Raw genomic sequence first — 15228 nt, 5'->3', positions numbered from 1 at the left:
AAAATCATCCTCCTTTCTTATCGCGGCTGCCAATGGTTCCAGGGCAAGACAGAACAATAATGGGGAAAGAGTCCAGAGTAAAATAATCTGAAATTAGTCTATTTGTTTGTACCGCTGCTACAGGGTGTCTATAAAGTAGCTTTATCCAACCAATAAAAGTACTCCTGAACCCATACATTTCCAAAATCTTAAAAAGATAATCCCATTCTACCATATCAAACGCCTTTTCGGAGTCAAGTGAGATGGCAGCGACCGGAGATTGTTCATTCGCTACTGACCACATGATATTAATGAGACGCCTAATGTTATCAGAAGAGCTACGGCCTCGAATAAACCCCCACCTGATCTATATGTATAAGAGATGTCATAACTTTACTTAATTGATTAGCCAGAATTTTTGACAACATTTTTACATCTAACTGGATCAGGGAAATTGGACGGTAACTTTAACACTCGCTTGGATCTTTGTCCTTTTTAAGAATCAGACTGATCCGGGCTTGTGTCATGGTTGGCGGGAGCTTTCCATTCTTTAATGATTCAGTATAAACTTCTAGCAAAAGTGGAGCCAGTTTTGTAGCATAAGATTTGAAAAATTCAGCGGCAAAGCTGTCAGGCCCCGAAGCCTTGCCTGTAGGTAAGGCCTTAATAACCTTGCCAAGCTCCTCCAAGTTTATCTCAGAATCAAGAAAATTTCAGTCGTCAGTTTAGGGAGATCTAATGGTTCCACAAAGTTTCTAATATCTTCATCAGTAGACAAAGGCGTGGAACTATAGAGATCAGAGTAGAATTCTTTAAAAGCATTATTAATATCAATGGCCAAGGTAAATATTTCACCACCAGCAGATTTCACTGAGGGAATGGTAGAAAAAGACTCTCTCTGCATTATATATCTAGCCAAAAGTTTTCCTACTTTGTCCCCCGACTCAAAGTATGACTGCCTTGCCCTGAATAGCCAAAACTCCACTTTCCATGACAAAATAGTATTATATCTGTATTTCAATCGGGTCAATTCTCTGAGGCCATCAGATGACAAACGGCGCTTCAGCTCTGCCTCTGCATTTTTAATATTTCCTTCCAACTCCACAAGTTCTCATGCTTTGGATTTTTTGGTGAATGAGGCATACTGTATGATCCGACCCCTAAGAACCGCCTTAAGTGCCTCCCAAGCCACGCCCACAGAGGATACTGTGGACCAGTTGGCCTCCATATAAACAATGATTTCAGTCTTTAACATTTGTTGGAAATCAGGATTTTGCAAAAGGGACACATCAAGGCGCCAACTATATGATTTCTTTTTCTCTGTATATGGCAACACCTCTAAACTCACCAGGGCTTGATCTGAGACTAAGATATTTCCAATTGAGCAATCAATAACAGATGAAATGAGGGATTTGGATATAAAAAAAAACCTATTCTAGAATAAATCTAATGGACTGATGAAAAAATGTAATGTCCCTACCAGATGGGTTCAAAAGTCTACAAATATCCGTAAGAGCAAGATTTTTACACATCCTGCGAAGCGTCAATGTTGCTCTAGGGGGTTTACACATTTTTGCTTCACTGTGATCAAGGACAGAGTCCATCAAAAGATTAAAGTCTCCTCCCAATATTACATCATGAGGGGTGCCAGCAGTTTGCAGCATCCCTTCAAGATCTATAAAAAAGCCCTGATCATCAGCGTTAGGTGCATAAATATTAGCCAAAATCAACCTTTGCCCTTGAATTTCAGCTAAAACAATAATGACTCTTCCTAATTTATCTTTAATTTGTTTGAGAAATTTGAATTGTAAATGTTTATTTACCAATATAATGACTCCCTTGCTCTTACTTGAGCCAGCACTAAAAAAAAACATGTCCACCCCATATCTTCCCAAATTTTTCAGCTTTCTGTGGGGAGTGATGTGTTTCTTGAAGAAACATTATATCATATTTCTTACGTTTAAGAAAAGTAATAACCTTCCTTTTTTTTATGGGGTGCCCCAACCCATTTACATCCCATGTTGAGAGAGATAGTTCACTCATATTAACATTTGACATTTTGATATAGTAGAAAAAATAAATTGTGTGTCAAAAACAAAATTATACAGACCACATTCCCCATTAGTGAAACAATCAAACCCCGAACTTCCCCTCGAACAAAACAAACAGAAAAAAGAAAAACATGCACATTAACCCTGCGCACGAAAGCGCCAACCGGCGACAATCCCTCTAAACTCAAAAGGTCCATGAACGCCCACGAGCCCCCACGATAACTTTGCCATCGGATTGCTCAATTTTGCCTCACAAATTTGTGAGGCAAAATTACATAGAACAATGAACACAAAGAATGTGTAGATCCATTCACAGAACTGTCTCAAAGGTGTGATCTTCCACAAAACAAATTCCACCTGATATAAAACCATTCAGATTCCTCAGACAGACAAACGAATGTTCAGTGAGCCGGCTGTTATGAGTTCAGCAGATAACGTAATCATACCAATGTCCCGTAAAAATACTCAACAAAACAAACTCCAGCTAGCAGGAGGAATAAGCACGAAGAACGAACAGATTAATCCACAGCTGTTCCAAAGGAGTGTTATTCAATAGAACAAGCTCCAGCCGCTAGGCGGAACCAACACAAAAAGAACCAAAACCGACATCCCGGTTCCCCGGATGGTCGAGTCAGTTCACTCGGAGGCCGCATAAAAGTACATACCATGACTTACACAATCCGTCAACTTTATAAAAGACATCCTTTGTGTGAGCATGTAGCTATTTTGCGGTCATCTGTAGTGTCCACTCTCAAACTGGTCGGGAACTTCAATGCAAATGTAATATTTCATCAATGCAAAAGTTTCTTTAAGGAAAAGTGTTATTCACAAAACAAACTCCAGCTGCTCGGCGGAGCCAACGCAAAAAGCAAAAAGAAACCAAAATGACACACAGCTTCCTCAAAAGCCAGAGTAAGTACAGCGAGTCGACCCACTCACATGAGAAACACCCAATGGTTTACTCAGCCATTGATTCAATAAAAGACATTGCCTGATTGGGACATGTAAATACTTTGCGACCGTCCTTCGTTTCTATTCTCAGTTTGGCCGGAAACATCAGAGCAAAAGTGATCTTTCGCTGATGTAAGAGTTTCTTACATTCCTTGAACCGATCGCGTTTCTCTCTTGTCGAACTCGCAAAGTCCGTGAATCGATCTGTGCCTATCTCCCTCAGCAAATCTGTGAGCTCGGACTCTGTGAGCTCGCTCGATTTCCAGCTTGTAGCCTGTTATGTTGAGCAGACTCAGGAAAAGCTCATCTAGGAATTTCACCATATCTCTGCCCTCCTCATGCTCAGGAATTCCAACAATTAAAATGTTATTCCTGCGGCTTCTATTCTCAAGATCTTCAAGCTTTTCAAGGAGATGTTCCAAATCAACTTTGGTCACGGGCGGATTAGCGGTTAATTCCCTCTCTGAAGATTCCAGACAATCGATTCATCTCTCAACATCAGTCACTCTTGTAACTAGCTCAGAGAATTTTATTGTAGCAATATTATTGTGTAGCCTACATTTAAAATTACATTTGGGGCTACATTCAAAACATTTGGGGCTGAAGCCCCGGAAAAATGACCTGGCGACGCCGATGCTCTAAGGTATTTCATAGAATGTCCACTCCACTCCACTCCACTCCACTCCACTCCACTTAACAAAACAAAACACTATAGTATTTCTATTGTACATGTGAAAAAAATCGTGATATAATTTCAAAACAAAACCATCATACTGAATCTGGTCTGTGTGGGTGCCTCGTGCCACCCCCCCGCAAGATGCTGCCCTAGGCAACTGCCCATGTCGCCCATGCCTAAATCTGCCACTGACCTCCAGGTAGGGTTGCCACCCATCCCATAAAATACAGGATCATTCCGTATTTAAATATGAAATGATGCATTCCGTATCGAATCAATATGGGACGCGATTTGTTCTGTAAGCTGGTGATATGGCATCGCTGCGAAATTGTTCCAGATCTTTAATATAACATTGATATAGGCCTAAATTGAGTTTTTTTCATAGGGTGGGTAAGGGGTTGTCTGAAAAGTCCACACTTTGTGCTGAAACTGTGGATTTTTTTTATTTTTTTATTGAAAAACAGACAGTTCAATATTAATGTTCAATAAGATGTACAAAATTACGCAGATCCAACAATGTATGAATATAATCACTGAGTCATAAAGGCAAGAAGTAAAAGTGAAGGATAAAATAAATTAAAATAAAGTAAATAATAATAAAATAAAATAAAAAAACCCGTAAAAATACACGTAAACCAACACAGATGTATAGGCTACATAAATAAGAAAAAGAAGATAAATAATCGAAGAAATTAAAATAATTAATAAGTCAAGGGTCAGGAAAGTTCTCAGCATATAATAAAGGATATACTGTTTTTATTAATAATAAAAATAAAATAAAAAAATAAACATTTATTGCTAAAAATGTAAAGGATCATCTGAATACATTTCTTGGTATTATTCATCTACAGTGAGGTATTACTGTCTGCTCCCTTTACACATATATTACCCTAGAGGGGCCTCCACTGAAAAAAAAAAACAATCTTCCGATGTTGGCAGCCTTGGCAGGTATGATTTCCATAGTATCATATCTAACATGATATTTTTTTTAAACGTGTGGTTATGACAGTAATAAACAGTGAGAGTGCATTAAGCGTTGCAGTGAGCGCTGAAAGTGGGTTTAACTGAGATCCACAGACATTCCGATGCTGTGACACCTCACTGCAGATCAGCTTTTGTCCTCACGAGCGCTGCTCCTCCGTAGCACACGCGCGGGCTTTCCCGCGTCCACCAACTTCAGTCAGGGCAACATTAGTGTTTCAGTACTGTTGACACGAGTTTCTGCAAATGCAACAGTCATTTTACGAAACCACGATGGAGCTTCTCGATGTTTTCGAGTGCGGACGGTTTTCGAGAATGATTGAGTGTAGCGGTAAGTTGTTTCTCCAGTCGTTGGCACGTGTTTATTTTTTGCCACATTTTTTACATCGACTATGTGATACGCATTTAGTAAATATTCTGTTTTGTGGTTGTGTTTCTATGTCACTTTGTAATTTGTATGGTCATAAAACAATACTCTGAACTGAATGAATGAAAAAGACAGTTGCACCGACTGGCGTGCATTCATTGTATTCAGTTGTTTATCTGGAGTATGTTTATATCATGATACTATTTACATATCAAGTAGGTACTTCAAAGAATGCCAAAGTACTGACTTGGTACTTATCGAAATACATGGTATTAACACGATATTATGTCCAAAACACCATATCATTATACAGTTGTCTTTTTCTTTTTTCTTTTGTGAGATGTGTGACTAAGATCAATAGGCAGGTGTTAAAGATTGAACTAGGACATGGCAGATGTTATTACAAAAGGCATGTAATGATGTATTTAACCCTGTCTGTGACATCATAAGGATGATCAGTTTTAAAACTGAACACTAATACTATAAAGAGAGTTTTTAGTAAAGGTACGTTTACCCGAAAGCACAGACATGCCATTTTTCTGCTTCATAGATCCCCCTTTCTTCTACAGGCTCCCCCAAGTCTAGTTGGTGAAATCTGCAGCTAATGGAAATCTTATGTTGCTCTTGTAAGCCTCCATGCAGTGACTGAGCTGAACATCATCTGTACTCTGTAACCTGATCATGTACGAGTAATCCTGGGGTTCGGGTAGTGGGCTCTCTATGCTCACTGTTCAAACTCTTCACTCTGTTTCAATCCACTTTAATTTACCAGCCTGGAAAATCTGAATAGATGGAAAACTTGTCAGCTTAAGATCACGTGCCTCAGCATTTTTATGAGAACTTGATGGAGAAACACTTGGAGGCGAATAGGACGGCAGTTACTGGTGTGGGATCAGATTGGCTCTTTTGCTTTGCTTAAAGCGAGCCTATAATCTTAGACCTTTGATTATCTATGTAAGTTTGACATCAGTTCACAGAATTTGAATGTTGGGACAGCGATCTGCATAAAACACAACATTATACACTGCCTGGCCCAAAAAAAAGGTTGCATACTCTATATTTTGTTGGACCGCCTTTAGCTTTGATTACGGCGTGCATTCCTCGTGGCATTGTTTGGACAACCTTATGCAACGTCACAAAATTTATTTCCATCCAGAGTTGCATTAATTTTTGACCGAGATCTTGTATTGACGACGGGAGAGTTGAACCACTCCGTAAAGTCTTCTCCAGCACATCCCAAAGACTTTCAATGGGGTTAAGGTCTGGACTCTGTGGTGGCCAATTCAAGTGTGAAAATAATTCCTCATGCTCCCTGAACCACTCTTTCACAGTTTGAGCCCGATGAATCTTGGCATTGTCGTCCTGGAATATGCCCGTGCCGCCAGGGAAGAAAAAAAATCAATTTATGAGATAACCTTGTCATTCAGTACATTCAAGTAGTCAGGTGACTTCAGTTTGTTGCTGCATAACGATGCTGAGTCTTGACCTGACCAATTGAAGCAAACTCAGATCATAACACTGCCTCTAGAGGCTTGTACAGTGGGCGCTATGCATGACGGGTGCAACGCTTCATGCGCTTCCCTTCTTACCCTGACGTGCCCATCGCTTTGGAATAGGGTAAATCTGGACTCATCCTTTTCCATTGCTCCACAGTCCAATCTTTATGCTCCCTAGTAAACTGAAGTAATTTTTTTTTCAATTAGCCTCACTAACAAGTGGCTTTCTTGTGGCCACAAAGCTGTTTAGTCCCAATCCTGTAAATTCTCATCACATTGTGCGTGTGGAAATGCTCGTACTTTCACTATTAAACATAGCCGTGAGTTCTACTGTCGATTTTTTTACGATGTGACTTCAAGCGTTTAGTGATCACTATCATTCAAAATGTTTTTCCGACCACATTTCTTCTGCGAAGCTGACAGTTCACCACTATCCTTCTAGGTTTTAATAATGCCTTGGACAGTTCTTAACAGTTCCAGTGATTTCAGCAATCTCCTTCAGCAAGTTGTTTTCTTTGCTTGATGCAGGCCAATAATTTGCCTCTTCTGAAACACAGTAACATCTTTTATACGACCGCGGGATACATCTTCCGACATGGTTGTTTAAGAAATGAGAACCTACACACTGCATCAGTTAGGGTTAAAAAAAAAAAAAAAAAAAAAAAGGATGTTCCGATACCATTTTTTTGAGTATGAGTACCGATGCTTTTTTTTTTTAGTACTTGCCGATACCGAGTCCGATACCTGTTTTTTTTTTTTTCTGAACTCCGTATCAGCAGTTTATTTCAGTTTTATCATAAAAATGTTGTTTAAATAAATTACAACTTTAATCAAATGAAAGTATAACAATTCATTTTCAACATATTTGAAAATGTTTTTTTCAGATGAAGTGATTTTATACAGCACAATCCTAAATAACAACATTGGAGTTATTTTTTGTCACTTACATTTTGTAAGTGCTGCATAATCACAGATGTGAGATATTGCTTAAATATGATTACTATTGATTTATTATTATTATTATTAGTAGTAGTAGTATAACAGTGAACATTACATAACTATATAGTAGTGATCTATTTCTGTCACACTTTATTTAAATTTAGCTTTTATTTTGAAGTTTTCTGTGTTGTTAAACCAAGGAGCTCTGACTTAATGACGGCAAATTCCCAATCTGGAAAAGTAGATCGCTACGTGAATCACAGTAATTATTAAATCGCAAAAGGCTACTATATAAATAATTATGTAGTCTGTATATGACGTGCTAAAAAGTGAATTAGTTCTCTGCCTGCTGTCATCTGCTACAAACAGAGCATGTAATGCTCATAATAGTGTTTTCCATGTATGAGTCAAGGATTTCTAAAGGTATGAGCAGTTTGTGTCTCTATGTCAGCACAACACCGGCTCTAAACATTCACAAGCACTCACATTTAAATCACTGCATGTGCGACTATCTATTTATCTCATTAAATCGCAACTTTTGCTGTTAAATAATCTCACTAGGACATGACGTGATTTTAATCTGTGCGCTGAATGATTACGTAATGACATCCGTACGCCAGATGGTATCGGTTTTTGGTGTCGGAGCATTTTTATGAGTACGAGTACATGAACGCTGGATCGGACCGGATTCTGAAACCAGTATCGCATCGGTGCATCCCTAGTTAAAAGGTTTGGTGCCAGATGAAACATATTAATCACTGCAATAATGATCCAATAATATGCTCTTAAGTATCTGCTTATTTAAATCCAAACGGTGACTTTTTTTTGTTTTTTTGGCCAGGCCTTGTTTCTGTCAGCGTGAGTAATCTGAATGTACGGTAATTGCTACTTGTCTGAATACACCTTGTTGTGTTGTGAAATTGAACCTGGATTGACACACCTCAGTTATATGTGCCAAAAAACAAGACACACCAGAGTTAGTACAAAGAGTTAGAGACTGTCAGATTGTAGATTTATGATTGAAATGCAGACTTGACGTCGATTTCCTCTTTCAAAGAAATTTCTTTGATTTTTACAGATTCTTCTCTTGAACTAAATAAATTATACTTATAGAGGATAGTCCACCCTAAAACCATTTATTCACTCTTATGTTGTTCCAAACTTATATGACTTCCTTTCATGAAAAACAAATAGACATATTAGGCATAATGTTAGGGACTGACAGCCATGGTCCCCATTCACTTTCATTGTATGGAAAAAAAGAGCAGTGTCAACATCCTTGAAAGTGCATCCTCTTGTGTTCCAGGGAAGAAAGCTATATCATGATCATCTTTTACTGTGGCATCTTTACATTGTGGCCTCCAAGGAAACCAGCATCCAGTCACAGATTAACAACAGTTGACCTAGTTCTGTCCAAGTGCCTTGAATTTACGATCAGTGATCAGCGGTGCCTAGATTGTCAATATCAATTGCACTTGCATTTATGTTGTCATTGATGGCATTGTTTACACATCATATTTAGACTTTGTTTTATCAAGATGAACTGTTCCAGAACTGGATGAAGCTTTGCTTTAGGTGCCGCCAGTTGCACGGGAACAGACTAAAGAGAGTACAGATAATTAGTCTATGCTGGCTTCAGAAAAGAAGGGGAGTAGGGGGTGTGGAGGTGGATTTTGGGGAGGTGGGAATTCCCGTAATTTCCAAACATTACAATGGCCTCATGCCTCAACAGACACTCATCCCCACCCACCAATCTGGAGGCACAGCACCTCTTAGCAGCTCCAGTTCACAGTTTAGATAAATGAACTGTCTTTGACGAGTGCTTTTTTTTTTTTTTTTTTTTTTTTTTTTTACACAATATTGTCTGTAACGCCCACTGCAGGCAGGCTGGTATCATCAGAACTTTGGACATTTGCACGTGACTGTAAGGGGAGTTTGAGCCACTAGAGATTGCAGGAAACGACCTTGACCAGTTGAATGCAATCTCTCATAATGTAATGCATACAAATAAAGCCTTACAACTTCTAGGTTTGTGCAATTTTCAAATGGCAAAGACATTATTCAGTTCATTGTAACTTTTTCATTCTGCTCTGTGTTTTTCTAAAAACTGGTCTGAACTTTCTGAGCTGATCGGAGCCACAGAGATTGAAACAGATTGCGTTAAAGGAATATTCTGGTTTCAAATCCAGTTGAGTTCAATCGACAGCATTTGTGGCATAATGTTGATTACCACAAAAATGAATTTTGACTTGCCTTTTCCTTAATAAATGCAAAAATCTGGGTTACAATGAGACACTTACAATGGAAGTGAATGGGGGCCAATCCATAAACATTAAAATACTCACTGTTTCTTGTTGCCACAAAACATAAAATATATGCAAAAAAGTGGCCCACACTTGCTGTCGATTCAGCTTAACTTGTATTGAACTCGGCCAGAATATTCGTTAAATAAATTCTGAGCTTAATTGCGATTAAGTATTGATTGATAGCCGCTAATAATTTTAAATGTAAGAAAGTTGTGTAATTACATGAACACATAAAAATTCACCATATGGACAAAGGTGTGTCTGACTTATCAGTTCTGTGATCTCATACTACTGCAGGAAATCATTAGTTGATGTGATGTAGTAAAGTTTCAGAATGTGTTGTGTGTGTGTGTAGCTTGGCAAAACTTGTTCAGTAGCTTCACTTGGTAAATAAAAGGGAAACTTTTTTTGTTTTTAGTTTAATTTTTGCTTTGTTTAACTTTAATGTGAAGAAAAAAAAAGCTGCCTGAATAAAATATCAATGTTAAGGGTGAAGGGAGTAATTTGTTTAAAGGGATAGTTCACCCAAACATGAAAATTCTCTCATTTACTCACCCTCATGCCATCCCAGATTTGTATGACTTTCTTTCTTCTGCAGAACACAAAGATTTTTAGAAGAATATCTCAGCTCTGTTGGTTCTTAAAATGCAAGTGAATGGTGACCAAAACTTTGAAGCTCCAAAAATCACATAGAAGTAAACATAAACGTTGTCAAATATAAATGTTTCCACCTGGTATTAAGATGCGTTTCGGGTGATCCGATCACATGTGGTCAGTTAAGACACATGGCTGTTTGCACTTGGTCGTTTAAAATGCATCCTCTGTGACCACTTGCATTCAGATTTGGAGGGGAGGGTCTCTGTTTCATGATGACATACATCAGTCACCATGTCAGTGTATTACTGCATGGTATTAAAGCACAACAAAGTCAGAAAAGACAAAGAAAGCTTGAAAAAAATGGCGCACTGTTTCTCCCAGATGCTGCTGAAATTTAATCTAAGAACAAATGCAACATATCATGTAGAATTATCCATTATTTTAGTGGATTATCTGTATAAAAGGAGCTTGGTGTTCCTGCTTGTCATCTGTTTTGATATTGACACCCTATAGAAGATCCACTTTACTACTGCCGGGACGCATACAGGATGGATTAGCGTTTACACCTCAAACCCCCCTGCCCCCCCATTTAAGATTATTCCTACTTCCCTGACAGTAATACTCCTCTTGAATGATAAAAACAGTCATGGTGGACTAGCAAGGGATGATTTTGTGCTTCTAGTTAGGATTTTTAAATATTTTTCAGCCTGGTATTTTGATTAGAAATAAACATTTTGTCTACGCAATAGTAATGGTGTTACTTTGGCCTCTTTTTGTGACCCTTCCCATTCACCTAGTCCATGTCTGATTACAGCCACTCAAGTGCTGATTTATGAAAAAATCCCCCATGCTGTTAAGGCAGTGATATATTGTCGACTGTGTGGATGTGGGAACTGAACCATGTTTGAAGACTCAATGCAACTAAGGCCCCCCCTCTTAATATTTTTAGGCTGCCCCCTCCAAACTAGGCTTTACAATCCAGAGACCCTACATTTTTACAAGGGATGGAGGCTACAGACTGTTGTGAGATTTTGGACAGCTGTGCGATTTCCTGAGAGGGAGAGATTTTTTTCGTGGAAGTTTGAATTTTAATTTCATGTTGCCAAAATGTGCATCCTGTCCTCTAAATACTTTTTTTTTTAATGAATAAATGAAATTTCAGTTGCTCTGAGGTGCTGTATTAACAACTTCCCTAGATAACACCTCGCAAGACCAGTACAGCATGGCTCTGATAAAGATTGCGAAACTCCTCCTAGCATTGCCAAGGCCAAGTAAACCAGTGTGTTGAGTTCCAGTATGTTTGTTTCCTCTTGGATAGTCAGATTTCTTGATTCATTGAGGAAATGTTTTCAGGTAACTTAAAGGGATAGTTCACCCTAAAAAGTGTTCTGTCATCATTTACTCTGCCTCATTTGTTGTTTCAAACTTGATGAGTTTATTTTTTTAATGGAATGCAAAAGGACTGAACATCCTGCAAAGGAGTGTTTTATATAACCAGCAGCAGTGCGCGTTGCACCATATCATAAACAAGACGAATGATCTATCAAAATATGAATCAAACTCGATCAGAATGCCGACAGTATCTGGCACTATTTTCCACGCATCATTTTATTATATCCATGCATATGTTAAATATAATAATAATTTGTTACATTTATATAGCACTTTTCTAGACACTCAGAGCACACCTGGATGATGCAATGGCAGCCATAGCCATATAGGGGATTATTAGGTAGCCATGATGGATAGAGGCCAATGGGCAAATTTGGCCAGGACACCGGTGTTACACCCCTACTCTTTTACGAGAAGTGCCCTGAGATTTTTAATGGCCACAGAGAGTCAGGACCTTGGTTTAACGTCTCATCCTAAAAACAGTGCTTTTTTACTGTATAGTGTCCCTGTTACTATACTGGGGCATCAGGACCCACAGAGGGTGAGCAACCCCTGCTGGCTTCTCTGCTGGTTAGACAAATAATACTGAACAGTGAAATCCCTCACAACATTATAACTTCTGCACTTGACACCGGTATTTCACAGGAGATGAATGACGTGAGCTCCACTGCCTTCTCTCCTGTTGGTAGTCGCTCCTGAATGTCGCTTGTCAAGTTACACTTTTCTCAAATTTGTTGTGTTGCTTGCCACGCCCACATCTTGTCGCCAATGGTCTCTGTCGCTCGTGTTGCAGGAAGATGCTCTGCTTTCATTGAAAACGAATGACATCCTGTCGCTTTGTCACTGTGAGTTGCTGGCGGTGTGAACTGGGCTTTAGGCAGTATGTTAGTCTCAGTGAGGTGACTGACTGGTGATTAAGTCTGACTGCCTAACACCCTGTCTACACCTGTCCGTTGATGCAACATTCCACATAGGCTTAAGGCTGTCTAAACTGGACCTGTCGGAGTGAACATTCCAAATGACATGCAGAAACCACGGACCAATCAGCTGTGAGCTCGAGTAGACTTCAGCAAGGGTTAAACAGGGAAAATAACCTTTATTTTCGATATTAACAATTTTTATTGATTCCATTCAACTAATTACATAAACATCACAGAAAATGCAGAATCAAATTGTATACAATTAAACCCTTCCCCCCGAACACCCCCACCCGACACAAACACTCACCCCAGTGGTCATAAATATAAAAAAATAAAAAAGCGTGCCACTCCCAAAAACAGTGCAGAGTAGGTGGCGCAGCTGTAAATACTTAGAAAACTGAGATCTGGGAATGCCAAAATATTGAACCAAATTTTCAAAAGGTCTCAATACTCCACTCTCATATAGGTCACCAAGTGTATTAACCCCCCTCACATTCCTATCCGACCAACAGAAAGGGGACTTATCAATACATAGTTTAGGGTTCAGCCATATGCTCGAGGCTACGTTTAAATAAATATCAGAATTAAACACTCTGGACACTTTTGTCCATATCGAGTGCAAATGCAAAATAACGGGGTGCGACTTAACCTCTCCGGCTAGTTTAATCGAAAGGCTTTGCAGTGGCGAGATGGGGCAAGAACTCCTTTTCAATACAGAACCAGGGAGGGGCTCTCTCAGGTGGAAGCGACCAATGAGCCAAATGTTTAAGATTGAATGCATAATAATAAAACAAAATCTTGGGTAGGCCTAACCCACCTTTGTCAGTCGGCCTATGTAACTTATTGAAATTTAACCTGGGACGCTTACCATTCCAAATGAAGGACTTTGCTATGCTATCAAATTGCTTGAAATAAGAGAGGGGGACATCTACAGGGAGAGACTGTAGCAGGTAGTTGAATTTTGGAATACAATTCATTTTAATAACATTAACCTTCCCAATCATCGATAAATGTAATGAAGCCCACCTGCCCACATCGCTCAAAAACCATTTTATTAAGGGGTCAAAATGAATTTTAACTAAATCACACAAATTTGCTGGAAATAAAATACCCAAATACTTAATGTCCTGTTTGGGCCACTGGAAAGCACCCGGCTGGAAAGCCGTTACTGGACAGTACGCTGTCAGAGCCATAGCTTCGGATTTAGACCAGTTGATTCTATATCCTGAAAACTTGGAAAAAGGAGTTAATAATTCTGTGGAGGCAAAGCATAGATCTACTGGGGTCAGAGACAAATAATAAAATATCATCTGTGTAAAGCAGAAGCTTATGCGCCATACCTCCCGCCACCACCCCTAAAAAAAATATCCTCCTTATCGCGACTGCTAATGGTTCCAGGGCAAGACAGAACAATAATGGGGAAAGAGGGCAACCCTGCCGGGTGCCCCATCCAGAGTAAAATAATCGGAAATTAATCCATTTGTTTGTACCGCCGCTACTGGGTGTCTATAAAGTAACTTAATCCATCCAATAAATGTACTCCCGAACCCGTATATTTCCAAAACCTTAAAAAGATAATCCCATTCTACCATATCAATTGTCTTTTTGGCGTCAAGTGAGATGGCAGCGACCGGAGATTGATCATTCGCTACTGACCACATGATATTGATGAGACGCCTAATGTTATCAGAAGAGCTACGGCCTCAAATAAACCCCACCTGATCTATATGTATAAGAGATGTCATAACTTAATCGATTAGCCAGAATTTTTGACAAAATTTTTACATCTAACTGGATCAGGGAAATTGGACGGTAACTTTTACACTCGCTTGGATCTTTGCCCTTTTTAAGAATCAGACTGATCCGGGCTTGTGTCATGGTTGGCGGAAGCTTTCCATTCTTTAATGATTCCGTATAAACTTCTAACACAAGTGGAGCCATTTCTGTAGCATAAGATTTGAAAAACTCAGCAGCAAAGCCGTCAGGCCCAGAGATTTGCCCGTAGGCAAAGCCTTAATAACCTCGCCAAGCTCCTCCAAGTTTATCTCAGAATCAAGAGAATTTTTTTGCTCAGTCGTCAGTTTAGGGAGATCTAATGGTTCCACAAAGTTTCTAATATCTTCATCAGTAGACAAGATGTGGAACTATAAAGATCAAGATAGAATTCTTTAAAAGCATTATTTATTTATTTATTTTTTGGGATTTTTCCCCTTTTTCTCCCAATTTGGAATGCCCAATTCCCAATGCGCTCTAAGTCCTCGTGGTCGCATAGTGATTTGCCTCAGTCGCGTTGCCACGGAGACATAGCACGTGTGGAGGCTTCATGCAACCACGCTCAATTCACCACGCGCCCCACCGAGAACAAACCACATTATAGCGACCATGAGGAGGTTACCCCATGTGACTCTACCCTCCCTAGCAACCGGGCTATTTGGTTGCTTACGAGACCTGGCTGGAGTCACTCAGCACACCCTGGGATTCGAACTAGCGAACTAGCGAACTCCAGGGGTGGTAGCCAGCGTATTTTACCACTGAGCTACCCAGGCCCCCTTCTTTAAAAGCATTATTAATAT

General features: G+C 39.4%; 1 protein-coding gene across 1 annotated transcript in view; it reads left to right on the top strand.

Moving 5' to 3' along the window:
• Nucleotides 1–4774: 4774 nt before the first annotated feature.
• The window catches only part of LOC127423120 (1-phosphatidylinositol 4,5-bisphosphate phosphodiesterase epsilon-1-like), a 171673-nt gene continuing 161219 nt past the window's right edge, over nucleotides 4775–15228 (top strand). Inside the window, exon 1 of the mRNA XM_051667192.1 lies at nucleotides 4775–4969. The gene's annotated coding sequence lies outside the window, so the exon portion shown is untranslated. The remainder of the gene's footprint in view (nucleotides 4970–15228) is intronic.

This window comes from Myxocyprinus asiaticus, chromosome 32 (assembly GCF_019703515.2).
Source record: "Myxocyprinus asiaticus isolate MX2 ecotype Aquarium Trade chromosome 32, UBuf_Myxa_2, whole genome shotgun sequence".
Taxonomy (NCBI): Eukaryota; Metazoa; Chordata; class Actinopteri; order Cypriniformes; family Catostomidae; genus Myxocyprinus; species Myxocyprinus asiaticus.
Note: the sequence above shows the minus strand (reverse complement) of the source record. Positions and strands in the feature narration are given on the sequence as shown.